The sequence below is a fragment of the Coffea eugenioides genome, chromosome 5, assembly GCF_003713205.1.
Source record: "Coffea eugenioides isolate CCC68of chromosome 5, Ceug_1.0, whole genome shotgun sequence".
Lineage (NCBI taxonomy): Eukaryota > Viridiplantae > Streptophyta > Magnoliopsida > Gentianales > Rubiaceae > Coffea > Coffea eugenioides.
This window is the reverse complement of record NC_040039.1, coordinates 27464522-27475953: the sequence shown is the minus strand read 5'-3', so window position 1 is coordinate 27475953 and position 11432 is coordinate 27464522. Positions and strand designations below refer to the sequence as shown.

The window sequence follows — 11432 nt, the reverse complement described above, 5'->3', positions numbered from 1 at the left end:
GTTTTTAGAGTATATTTTGGAATATTTTTAGAAAATATTTTGAGATATTTAATAGTAGAAGAGTTTTTAAAATATATTTTAAGATATTTTTAAAATTTTAAAAAAAGTTAAACTAATTTTTAGATTTTCTTTTAGAGTGCTGCAAAATTTTTTTATTCTATTTGAAAAACTAATTTTTGAAAATAGAGCAATCCAAACAGAGCTGTGACAAAACCACGTTGGGATTTATTGCCCCTTATTTTCTTCTCCCACTTTCTCAATTCTATCCTTCACTTCCATCTCTCTCTTTCTGGCCTCTACACAAAATCCAGGATCTACCGTGACTCTCCGGTGTTGGACGGGAAGTGTTTTCACCAATTCTCCGTAGGAAAGGCAGGTTCTTTCTCTCTCTTGTTTCTCCCTAATTTTCCCCCAAATATTTTTGCCCTAATTTCCCTTTTTTTTCTGAAAATTTCTGCGTAAATTCTTTTGGGGTTGTTTGAGTTTTGGGTGCAACCAACCCTGGTTTCATTATTTAGATGACTAATTGTTTCGATTTTTCCTAAGTTTTGTTGCCCTAATTTTTATTTTAGATGAAAATTTTTGCCCAATTCTTTTGTTACTGGTTGAGTTTTAGTTTGCATTACCTATTTGCTGACGGATTGTGGTTGTTAAATGGAATAAGAAGTACATTAGTGTGGTAGTGGATAACTATATAGCTTTTATTAGGATCTTTTTCTCTTGCCAAATGTGGCAGTAATGAGGACTTGCCTGGTTGTTGAAGTGTGAGGAAAACATTTGGTCATCTGGCATAATTTTTTATGGAGCCTTCACTCCTAGCTTGTTAATTCCCCTAGTTACATCAAAATGGAATGCACTATGTTCTATTTCACCTGAGATATAACCCGTATAATCTCTCTGTTTCCAGAACCATCAATATAATTGCAAACTTAGATATATTAATCCTCAAACAACTTGAGCTTATCTACTTTATTAGATTAACTTCGGCAAAGTTTAGGTCATTCATGACGTAGGCAGGATGATAATTAAACAATATTACTGATGTAATATAAACTTCATACTTAATTGCACTATGACCATGGTATTACAGTATTTTCATTTGCCATATACAATGAATATAGCTGGAATTATTGGCCAACTATGTGGTTCAATTAATCCTTAGTATAACTACTATAATTATTTTAGTTTTGTTATCAGCCAACCTTAAATTTGAAAGTCATATTTGCCAGGCTGAACTCGTTTTATGACAATCTAGCTCCTTACATTGTGGTAGTTACATATAAGAATGGGTATATAGAGTGGCAGCGAATGAGTAGATAGCACTTGTGCCAGGCCTTGGGAATCATACACTGCCGGGACCTAAAGTCAATTTCCTCTTTGCAGAATTCAACTCGGCCATATTATTCGTTGTACATTTTCTGTTCAACTTGTAGTTTTGCTCATTCCCTTTGTCTAGAGATGCTAGCCTTGTTTTTGTTTTTTAGATTTTGGTTATTTGTCAATCTTATTGATGGGTTGCAAAGATTTGCTTTTCTTTTGTTTATGAACTCGATATTGGCAAGGAAAATAAACTAATTAGTTTTCTTAGGCAATTTGTAGTTTGCCTTTTGTTGAAATTTATTTCGGTTGGTAATGCCAACCTGGTTAGTTATCAGTGCCACTGGTAAAGAAGCTATTCTTTAAGCTTATCTTTGTGATGATGATGATCCTTAAAGAACATCAATCAAGCAAATTTCACAACTTTTTGGTTGTTTATTAGGGGATGTAGTTTGATATTGCCAACTTTAATTACATTTCTAACTTTTCATGTTAGATTGGATGTATATTTTGTCAATGTTGTGAACTTTACTTTTTTATTCCATTTGATAAAACAATAGTTTGAACTCTGAAGACACCGTTTTGTCACAAAATAAAATGGGTATAATTGATGTCCTTTTGCTCATGTATTTACATAAATCTTTCTTGTCCTTTTTCTTTTGCTAGAGTATGGGTCTTTCATTAAATTTTTGTTGATTTTGTTCCAAGGAGATTGGCTTGAGTTATCATATTTAGTGAAAGTTAGTTTGATTTGGTTGGATAGAAAATAATAAAAAAATGGAACTGCGATGCTATTGGACTTGTGGACCTTACTACTATTGCTGTGCTTAGATTATGTACAATTCGAGTCTCTAATGCTTAATCTCAATTAACTTTTTGTTATTTAATTAATCTTAGTTAGCTTTTTTTTTGGGGTTCCCTCTCTTTTTTTAGTTTATAAGATTTTATGTTTATTTTTTGTGTTGCTTAGAGTTGCTGGTACAAAAATTAAATGCCATATGTTGTGTTGATAAGATTCTAAGTATGAGATAATGGCTTGTTTATCTTATCATAGACAAGAAAGCATATACAATTCTCCAATCCTTATCGTTTTGAGTCCTATATCTCTTGCTATCCTGCAGCCATTCCTATATTTTAGAATTATATGGATTTCTGGCCCAACATATTGTAGTGTTGTTCATAAATTCCTGTTGAATTTGTTCATGAGCAACACATTTTTGGTGTACATAGAAAATGTAAGGCAGCATTACGCTGTGGTATATTATTTTCAAACTAATGACATTGCCATTGCTGTCCAATTAGTCAGCAAAACAAAAATGACACCGTCATTTAGCAAATAGGCTGAAATTGTGGCTTCTCTTCATTGCTTAATAAAATTATAAAAAATATTGCAAAGATTTTGGTGCACCTTTACGTAACTTTTTATATTTAATATCCCAATTTGAATAATTGGACATTTCTAGGCAAGCCTGAAAATTACACTGCGCATTGCGTGGTGTTCTCCTCCTAGTACTATATCATCACCTTATCATCTTCATGCTATTATATTGCAGCATAGCATCAAGATCAGGGCAGCCTCATGCAACGGCAACTCACCTAGGATAATTCCAATTACGATTATGGTTTTGAAGCTTCAACCAAGCATCCCTTCAGTCATTTCATTCAAGGAAGAAGTCTAGCCCAATGGAAGTGGAGGCTAGTTTTAGGGTGGCATCTCGTATCAATTGCAAAGCGGCGCCGTATCGCAATCCAATCTGCAATTATCGAACCTTAAACCTCCGTTTTCCCTACCATCACCGTCTTCCCCACCTCTCAAATGCTTCATTTTACACTCTCAAAAGCTGCTACTGCAAAGCCGTTGCGAAAGAGAGCAGTACTGAAGTTGTAGAAAAAGTAATGGCTACTTTTTTTCTTTTCTAATTTGATGAAACTTTGATAATTTTATGCTTATTTAACTTCTTCCTTGTTGCAATTACCGTTCTTTTGTGTTTTTTTAAAGGGCAGGTGGAACTTGGAAGTGTTTCAAATAAATTTTTGTGTTTGTTTTATGGGGTTTCGTTAGTGAAATTTTATTGGGTTTTTGTGAATTTTTTTTTATAGGGAAGGAAGATGTATTCACATGATATAAAGCTCTCAAGCCTAACGGCTCTGTGTCCTCTTGATGGACGTTATTGGGCTAAGGTCAAGGAGCTAGCTCTTTTTATGAGTGAATATGGTTTGATTCGCTTTAGGGTTTTAGTTGAGGTATGTTTCTAATACTGCAATTCTTTAACTAGTAATATTGCTAAATTGCTTCCCTGACTTATAGATAATTCTTGCTGCAGACCATCTGAAATGTACTATTTGAGTTTTTAGAGCATAATGAAAATTGTTGGTCACCTGATTAGTTCAGATTCTGGTTGGAAGTAACTTATCTAATTAGTGTTGGCTTCAAATAATGTAAGAGGAAAACGGCAAAATGGGTGGACTAGCAGATACATGACATGACTTACTTTAATATTTTTGGAGCTTTACTTTCTGTACTATCTTGATTTTGAACTTTAGAGTACAGAAATCACATATTTTTCTTTTTTGAATATTTTTTTGGCTTTTGCTGGAAGTTTTATTTTAGTCTGTCCGACAATTCTGTAAGATTGAAAGGAAATGAAATTTTTAAAATTTGATCGTTGTATTGTTAGTCATGCTGAATTGGACTGCTGAAGCTTTACTTTGGGAATTTCAGGAGTAGTAGTGATTCCTACCACAAAATGCTGTTATGAGGAAGGAAAGTACCATAGTTTCTCTAGAAATCTCAATTTGAAACTTACACAAACAGTTATTGATCATGCAACAGAAATATTTTAACTAGGAAAATGCAAGATTAGTTTGTCATATTATATTACACCTTGTATGCTGATGGAGACTGCGATATTGGTGGAATGATGTTAGATACTGCTGGTATGGATAGTATTATCAATTTGTGGTTTTTATCATGTCGTGAGGCTTGAAAGTGCTGCCGACATGCAAGTGGTGTTCAAAACATAAATTGCCGTCTAACAATCCACAGAGTTTTACTTCCTGTATCTGCAAATGTGGCATGACATGATATTCTGGCCATCCTAACTTGAGATCTGTACGAGGGCTATTGGCAGTGTGTTGGTTTATCTATATGGTGGGGTAGATGCTTCAGTTCACGAGCAGAGATCTCTTAGAGGGGACCCTTTCCTCTTCAGTCATATATATTGTGTGTGAATATGGTGAAGTGAGCTATGTACACACTTTCCAAGTTTATTGTGCCAGTCTAATAAATTACTTTGCAACTCTAATTCTCATGCTCACTTGATCATACTTATTCTTTGAATTTGGATGAGCAGTTTTAACACTTTAACATCTCATAGATGATCATGAGTGTTTCATGTCCTTTATTTCTTTCTTTGCCTTACTGTCACCTCTGCCTTCATGAATTTCAAACAAAATCATAGCCAGAAACCCCTTTTTTTGTAGGTGAAATGGTTGTTAAAACTTTCTCAAATTCCTGAGGTTCCAAGTTTACTGTGCAACTTTATGAATTCCAAGTTTCCAAGTTTACTGTGCCAGTCTAATAAATTACTTTGCAACTCTAATTCTCATGCTCACTTGATCATGCTTATTCTTTGAATTTGGATGAGCAGCTCTAACGCTTTAACATCTCATAGATGATCATGAGTGTTTCATGTCCTTTATTTCTTTCTTTGCCTTACTGTTACCTCTGCCTTCATGAATTTCAAACAAAATCATAGCCAAAAACCCCTTTTTTTGTAGGTGAAATGGTTGTCAAAACTTTCTCAAATTCCTGAAATTCCTGAGGTTCCAAGCTTCTCTAAAGATACTGAGGCTTATTTGCAAGGCTTGATTGATGGATTTAGCTTGGATGATGCCATGGAAGTCAAGAAAATTGAGAAGGTGACTAACCATGATGTTAAGGCAGTGGAATATTTTTTGAAGCAAAAGTGCCAGTCACACCCAGAGATAGGAAAGGTATCAGTTTGGAACCTTGATGTTAGCTGAATGGAAATGTCATCCTTCTACTCTATTCTGTAGACATGACGTGATAGCCTCATTAGGACACTCAGTTCTTTTGATTTCCCTGCATGATGTTTCCAAAGAATTATGGAACCCAAAATAATATCTGTGCATGTTTTGCATATGTTCAGTATTTTTCTTGTCGCTTGCCTAGGTGGTAGAGTTTTTCCACTTTGCCTGTACATCTGAAGACATTAACAATCTTGCTCATGCACTTATGCTGAAAGAAGCTCTTTCTATGGTGATGATACCTGCTATGGATGAAGTGATTTCAGAATAAGTGACATGGCTATGGAAAATGCTCACATTCCTATGCTTTCTCGCACCCATGGGCAGGTAACAATCACTTGTTCTTTCTTATTATTTTAATTCTTTTTCTTTGAGCCTGAGGGGGTTCGGGGATTGGGCGTGGGAATACAACCTGAATTATTCTACCCTTTCAAGGCACTGTGAATCTCCAATATATTTTATGACACTTACTGCTGGATCTATTTCTGATTCTTTACTGTTCAAACAGCTTAAAACTTGAATGAGTTGTTCACATCTGCTATTTCTTTGCAGCCAGCTTCACCTACGACCTTGGGAAAGGAAATGGCAATTTTTGCATTCAGGTTACGTTGGGAAAGGCAAGATATTTCAAAAAGTTAAAATACTTGGGAAGTTTGCTGGTGCTGTTGGAAACTATAATGCACATCTTGTGGCGTACCCTGATATCAATTGGCCGCAAGTTGCGGAGGAATTTGTGACATCTCTTGGAATTGATTTCAATCCCTATGTGCCTCAAGTACTTTTCCTTAACTAATCATGTTCTGGCTCAAATTTTCTCATTTCTTATCCCTTATTTATTGTCCTTGACTAGTTTATTAAAATATATTATGGGATCCTTGTCATGTTTGATCCTAAAGGTTTGGTTTTGGCAGATTTTGAAGCTTATTCTTCAGAGGTATTTGAGTCATGCATTAGGCCACCCAGTGCTTTCAGTTACCACTCGACTATTAGAATTACCATTTGGAGTTTTTCAGATTGTGATGCTATCCTTATAGTAATATTTGCTTGGTCTTGTCTTAATTGAAAGTTTTAATACTAGTTCCCAATGAATGATCTTCTGATTTGATGGCAATTTCATGAAAATAAGTATCATGGTTTATGTCATTGACATAATGACACTATTCGATACTTCATGGTTTTGATTTAATTATTCTGCAATGTAGATTGAACCTCATGACTACATGGCCAAACTTTTTCATTCTATAATCCAGTTCAACAACATTCTAGTTGATTTTGATAGAGACATCTGGGGATATATCTCTTTAGGTTACTTCAAGCAGGTTAGTGCTGTTTTTTGTTGTTTCAAAATTTTTTTCTATGTTCTTATATGAACACTTTTCTCATGTATATATATGTACACGTGTTTCATGTTTACATGTTGTCTCTTGATGAAAGATTGGTGTTTGTACATGCTTTTGAGCAGATAACCAAAGCTAGTGAGATTGGATCTTCTACAATGCCTCACAAGGTTAACCCAATTGATTTTAAAAATAGCGAAGGAAATCTTGGAGTGGCTAATGGAGGTTTGTCCCATTTAAGCATGAAGTTACGTATTTCACGCTGGCAGGTAAATGTGCAATTATTTTTCCTTCTCAATTGTGTCATCTTCAGCTCTATGCAAATAGTCATTTCATCATTGTACTCGGAAGTTTCTACCCTGGCTAGGGATGTTGTTACTCAATTTAAACAAAGTTGATTAGACACTGTTTTAGGTAGATCCCAAGGTTGTGCTTGATATGTATGTGTCATTACTTTGGCTTGTGCTTTATTGTTGTAGTTGCACTTTTATCTGTTTGAAGTTACTTATTGATTTCTGTGCTTGTCATTTGCAGAGGGACTTGACTGATTCTACTGTTCTGAGAAACATGGGTGTAGGTTTAGCACATTCTCTTCTAGCCTACAGGAATACATTAATGGGCATTGGAAAGCTTCAGGTATTCCACAATAGTTCTCTCATTGATGGTCAAGAAATATGAGTGCGAGAGGGGTATTGAATGTTGAGTATTGTATAAAGAAAGAAGCTTGTGTGGAATTAGTAGTCTCATGCTCATCTTGCTTCATAGGTGTGGTATGGCTGATTAGGAAATGAAGGGGGAATAACTAATCGAAGAGATGATGTCTTGGGATCTATTCAGAGGGAATAGCTGTTAGTAAGCTCTGTACTTTGTGAAATTGCTCAACCAGTTTTCTCGGTAATTGATTTTTCATGATTACTAGTTCAGAGAGAATAGCATAGTAAGATTCTTAGGGTCATCAGTTAGAGTAGTCTTTATGGTGGCTTTCGCAGGCCAATTGTAGAACATAGTTTATTGAGAAATGTTGGGTTGCTTTAGTAGTTTAGCTGGGGCTTATCAGAAGGCAAAAGTTGTTTGAGAATCAGATATAGGCCATGAATATGTGTCATCTTGGTCTGATGCTTTGATTCTCAGTGTCCCTATTCCCTTTTTTCTTCCATTCTTCCTTCCCAATCAAACCCTGCTAAAAAGTTTTTTATTTTTATTATTCTAAAAAGTTGTAGTTTGTTGATTTTTGTCGGCTACCTCAGCTGGCAATTGGTGGCCTCTAATGCATCTCATGTGTACAAGAAATGCATTTCTGACAATACTAGAGTAATAGCTTCTTGTGGCAAATACACTTTGTCTTTTCCCCTGACGAATCCATTCTAGAAGGAAGCCATGTACTCTTTTGCATATATTTTCTTTTTCTATTTTTTCTTTTCTCAGATGAAAGAATCAAAGCAGTTTATCTTTATTTAAATATTAAGAACTTTGCAAAACTGGCAATTGGGCATCATTTTTGTTGCTTCTAATTTGGCTGGTTTTGTTTTATTGTAGATCAATGAAGCTTCCCTGAGTGAAGACTTGAACCACACATGGGAGGTGCTTGCAGAACCAATACAAACTGTGCGTGAATATCTTCATTTGATATCTTCTAAAAAATTGATATTGAATCTGTGTTTTCAGTTACTTGGTGTCTACTCTTTTTGTTGCATCTTTGAGGAGTTGGTACTCAGTAACTTGGCATATTGATAAGACATGCTGGGCAGAAAAACTGTGTATAGTTTTAGTCCCATAATTTCTGCCATAATTTCTCCTCCTAGCAAGATGTTGGTATATAACTTGACAGAGTCTTATAATGTCTGTGATGGAAAGATCCCAAGTTAAATGGGCAAAAGAGTTAACGGGAAAGATTCTAGTGTGAGTTTAATTTCTTATTACATTTAGACATCTTTAGCGAGTTCTATATAACTGTTAACACCTTCGAATTTGAAAAAGAAATATATAATTAGATCATTTCCCCTTAGGTCAACTAATAGGGACTCCTGTACTGTCTCCATGGCTATGGTTATTGTCTACTTGAAAGGAAAAATATTTATAGGAACACTTTTAAATGCTTTGAGCTATTACATATAATTGATTGACTCGCAGTTTTTCAAACTAGGAAAAGTGCAAGCAAAAGGTAAAAAATGAAGAAGACAACTTAAGGAAGACAGATTTGGAAAAGGAAAATTTCTTTCTTTATATAAAAAAACATAAAAGACTGAACTACGTGGAACACACTAAAAACACATTGACAGCTGCCTTCCATCTCTCTGAGGATGAAGAACTTGTCTTTCTACAGCAACAGGATTTTCTACTAAATTTGAGTAATTTCTGTAAGCAGAATGAGTCCAATAGTTTATCTAGTAAGAGGATTTCTGAACTCTCTACATAGACAATAAAAGCGCACTCCTAAAAGCTGTCAATGATGAACTTGCACTCAGTTGTTCAATTTTACTTTCATGACACACGAGCCCAAAATATTATGCACTCTCTAGAACACGGACATGTAATAGAAAAGCAGGGAATTCCCTCTTCACTAACATATAGAGACCTCAAGGATTTGTGGAAGTGTCTTTCATTTTTTTAAATTCTTCTTTTACTTGGTTCAAGATATGCTTAACACAGATGAGTAAACACTAAGTTTAATCTGGTTTTTAGTTTTATTTTTACGTGAGAAGTGCTGGGTTTGGAAGTCATTGTTTGGGTGTTCATTTGGGTAAAGATGAATAGAGCTAGAATACCGAAGAAGTGATGACCGGTAAGATTCGATAAAGGAAGAAGATTGGGGAGGTTTATATGGGCAAGGGGTGAATGTAGGTTGATCTCGAGAGAAAAGGCCTAGCTAGGTGGTTGAACAGGTTGATACAGTGATGTGGAGGCAAGCAGATAATCTGTAGAGGGTTGGATTAAGTACTAGAGACAAGTCCTTATCGTTTGGAAGTGATCCAGATATTTTCCCCTAACAAGAATTGGTCTAAGGTGGCAGTGGGAACTTTTCTAGCATGCAAGTGACTAATTCACAATTAATTTGGTACCGTTTGAACTCACTGCACTTTTGAATGGCTGACTGTTTACTGTTTCTTTAGATTGTGGATGTTTTTCATTTCACTATCTTCAGTTAACTTGATAGCTTTTGTAGAATCGACTCACATGATAATCCTTTTGGATTGGTCTTTAGGTCATGCGAAGATATGGTGTCCCAGAGCCTTACGAAAAATTAAAGGAGGTAACAAGAGGAAGAGTGGTGACCCAAGAGAGCATGAGAGAATTTATTAAGAACTTGGATATATCAGGAGATGCAAAGATGATGCTCTTGAATTTAACACCCCAAACTTATGTTGGAGCAGTAGCTGAATTGGCAAAAAACATAAAGACAGCCATAAATTTAGTGAATGGATTGACCGCTTAAGTTGTGAGAAATTATTTCATACACATTTGTTTTTCTCATTTCTACTAATCAAATCGAGGGACTACTAAGCACTTGAAATTTTGGCACGAGAGTTGCAAAACAGCCTTTTTTCTTTCCTCAATGTGCACTTACCCAAGATGTGAATTTTCTTTCGCATTCTCCTGTCAAGAGAATTGTGATTGAACCTTCCATAGTTCAAGCTTGAATTGAAATTGTGGGTTCAAACTCGAGCCCAATTCGATTCAATATTCGACGGATTTGAGCTCAATTTAAGAGCTCGAAAATTTTATTTAATTCTTCAATTTTTAATATTAAAGCATCACCAAATGTAAATTAATTTAGATTTTTTTTACTCAAAATGGATTTCTTGTAAGAAGTGGTGGCGCACGTGTTGCAAGATCACTTTGTATATTTCAGGTTTCTGGTGGAAAAGAGCACAGAGGAGGAATGAGCAGCGGGGATATTACGTTATTAGATTTGACTATAGTGGGCTAAGATAGAATTTGGCACCCTACTTTGCATTTGTTAACCCAGAGACATGAGGGCCAATTTCGATTTTCACTGTGCAAAGGTTGAGAAGGTTGCAAGAGCATTTTTATCTGATTGATACGATCTTGGGTGTTGATACAAGTAGAATGAAGATGATCTAAGTTTACGAAAGTTTTGGAGAAAAGAAAATTCTGTTTAGAATTTCAAGTTTCTCTTCATTTGAGTATTTTTTCTATTTAATTTTTCTGATCCTCCACTCATAATATCAAGAAGTTGATGTAATCTATGACCAATTAGTTTTAGGATTATATTTATGATTTCAAATCTAAGCAGGTTATGACGACTTTTCGCAGGTCATTTGTCTTTGTTCATTTTCATGTTTTGCCTTTCTCGGTTTTGATGGTCCTTTTAAGTCGTTGGAAATTTGAGGGTTCTTGCAATCTAGGGTTTTATTAGAGAAATTTTGCTGGAAGGATTAGAATGTTATTGACAATATGTACAAGAATAATATATCTTTTTTGCCTGTAGCATAGGTTTATTTATCATATTTCATCTAATTCAACAATACTGTGGGGATAAATCACATGATACAAATACAATTATCATTTAACAAGGATTGCTTTGCAGATTTGAGAAGGGTTAAGAGCGCTAATATGTTGTAAATGGATTCTAAAGGGACTGGTAGGATCATCTAAACAATTTAATATGTACAAGAGTTTTTACCTGTTAGATTATGTAGAACTTTTTATTTTGAAAGACCTCCATAGATAATTCCTATTAGCAAATCAGAAATGGAACTACTGGTC

At 35.0% G+C, this 11432-nt stretch overlaps 1 pseudogene; it reads left to right on the top strand.

Annotated features, from left to right (window-relative positions):
• Positions 1 to 212: 212 nt before the first annotated feature.
• LOC113769850 lies at positions 213 to 10426 on the top strand (annotated as a pseudogene).
• The last annotated feature ends 1006 nt before the right edge of the window (positions 10427 to 11432 follow it).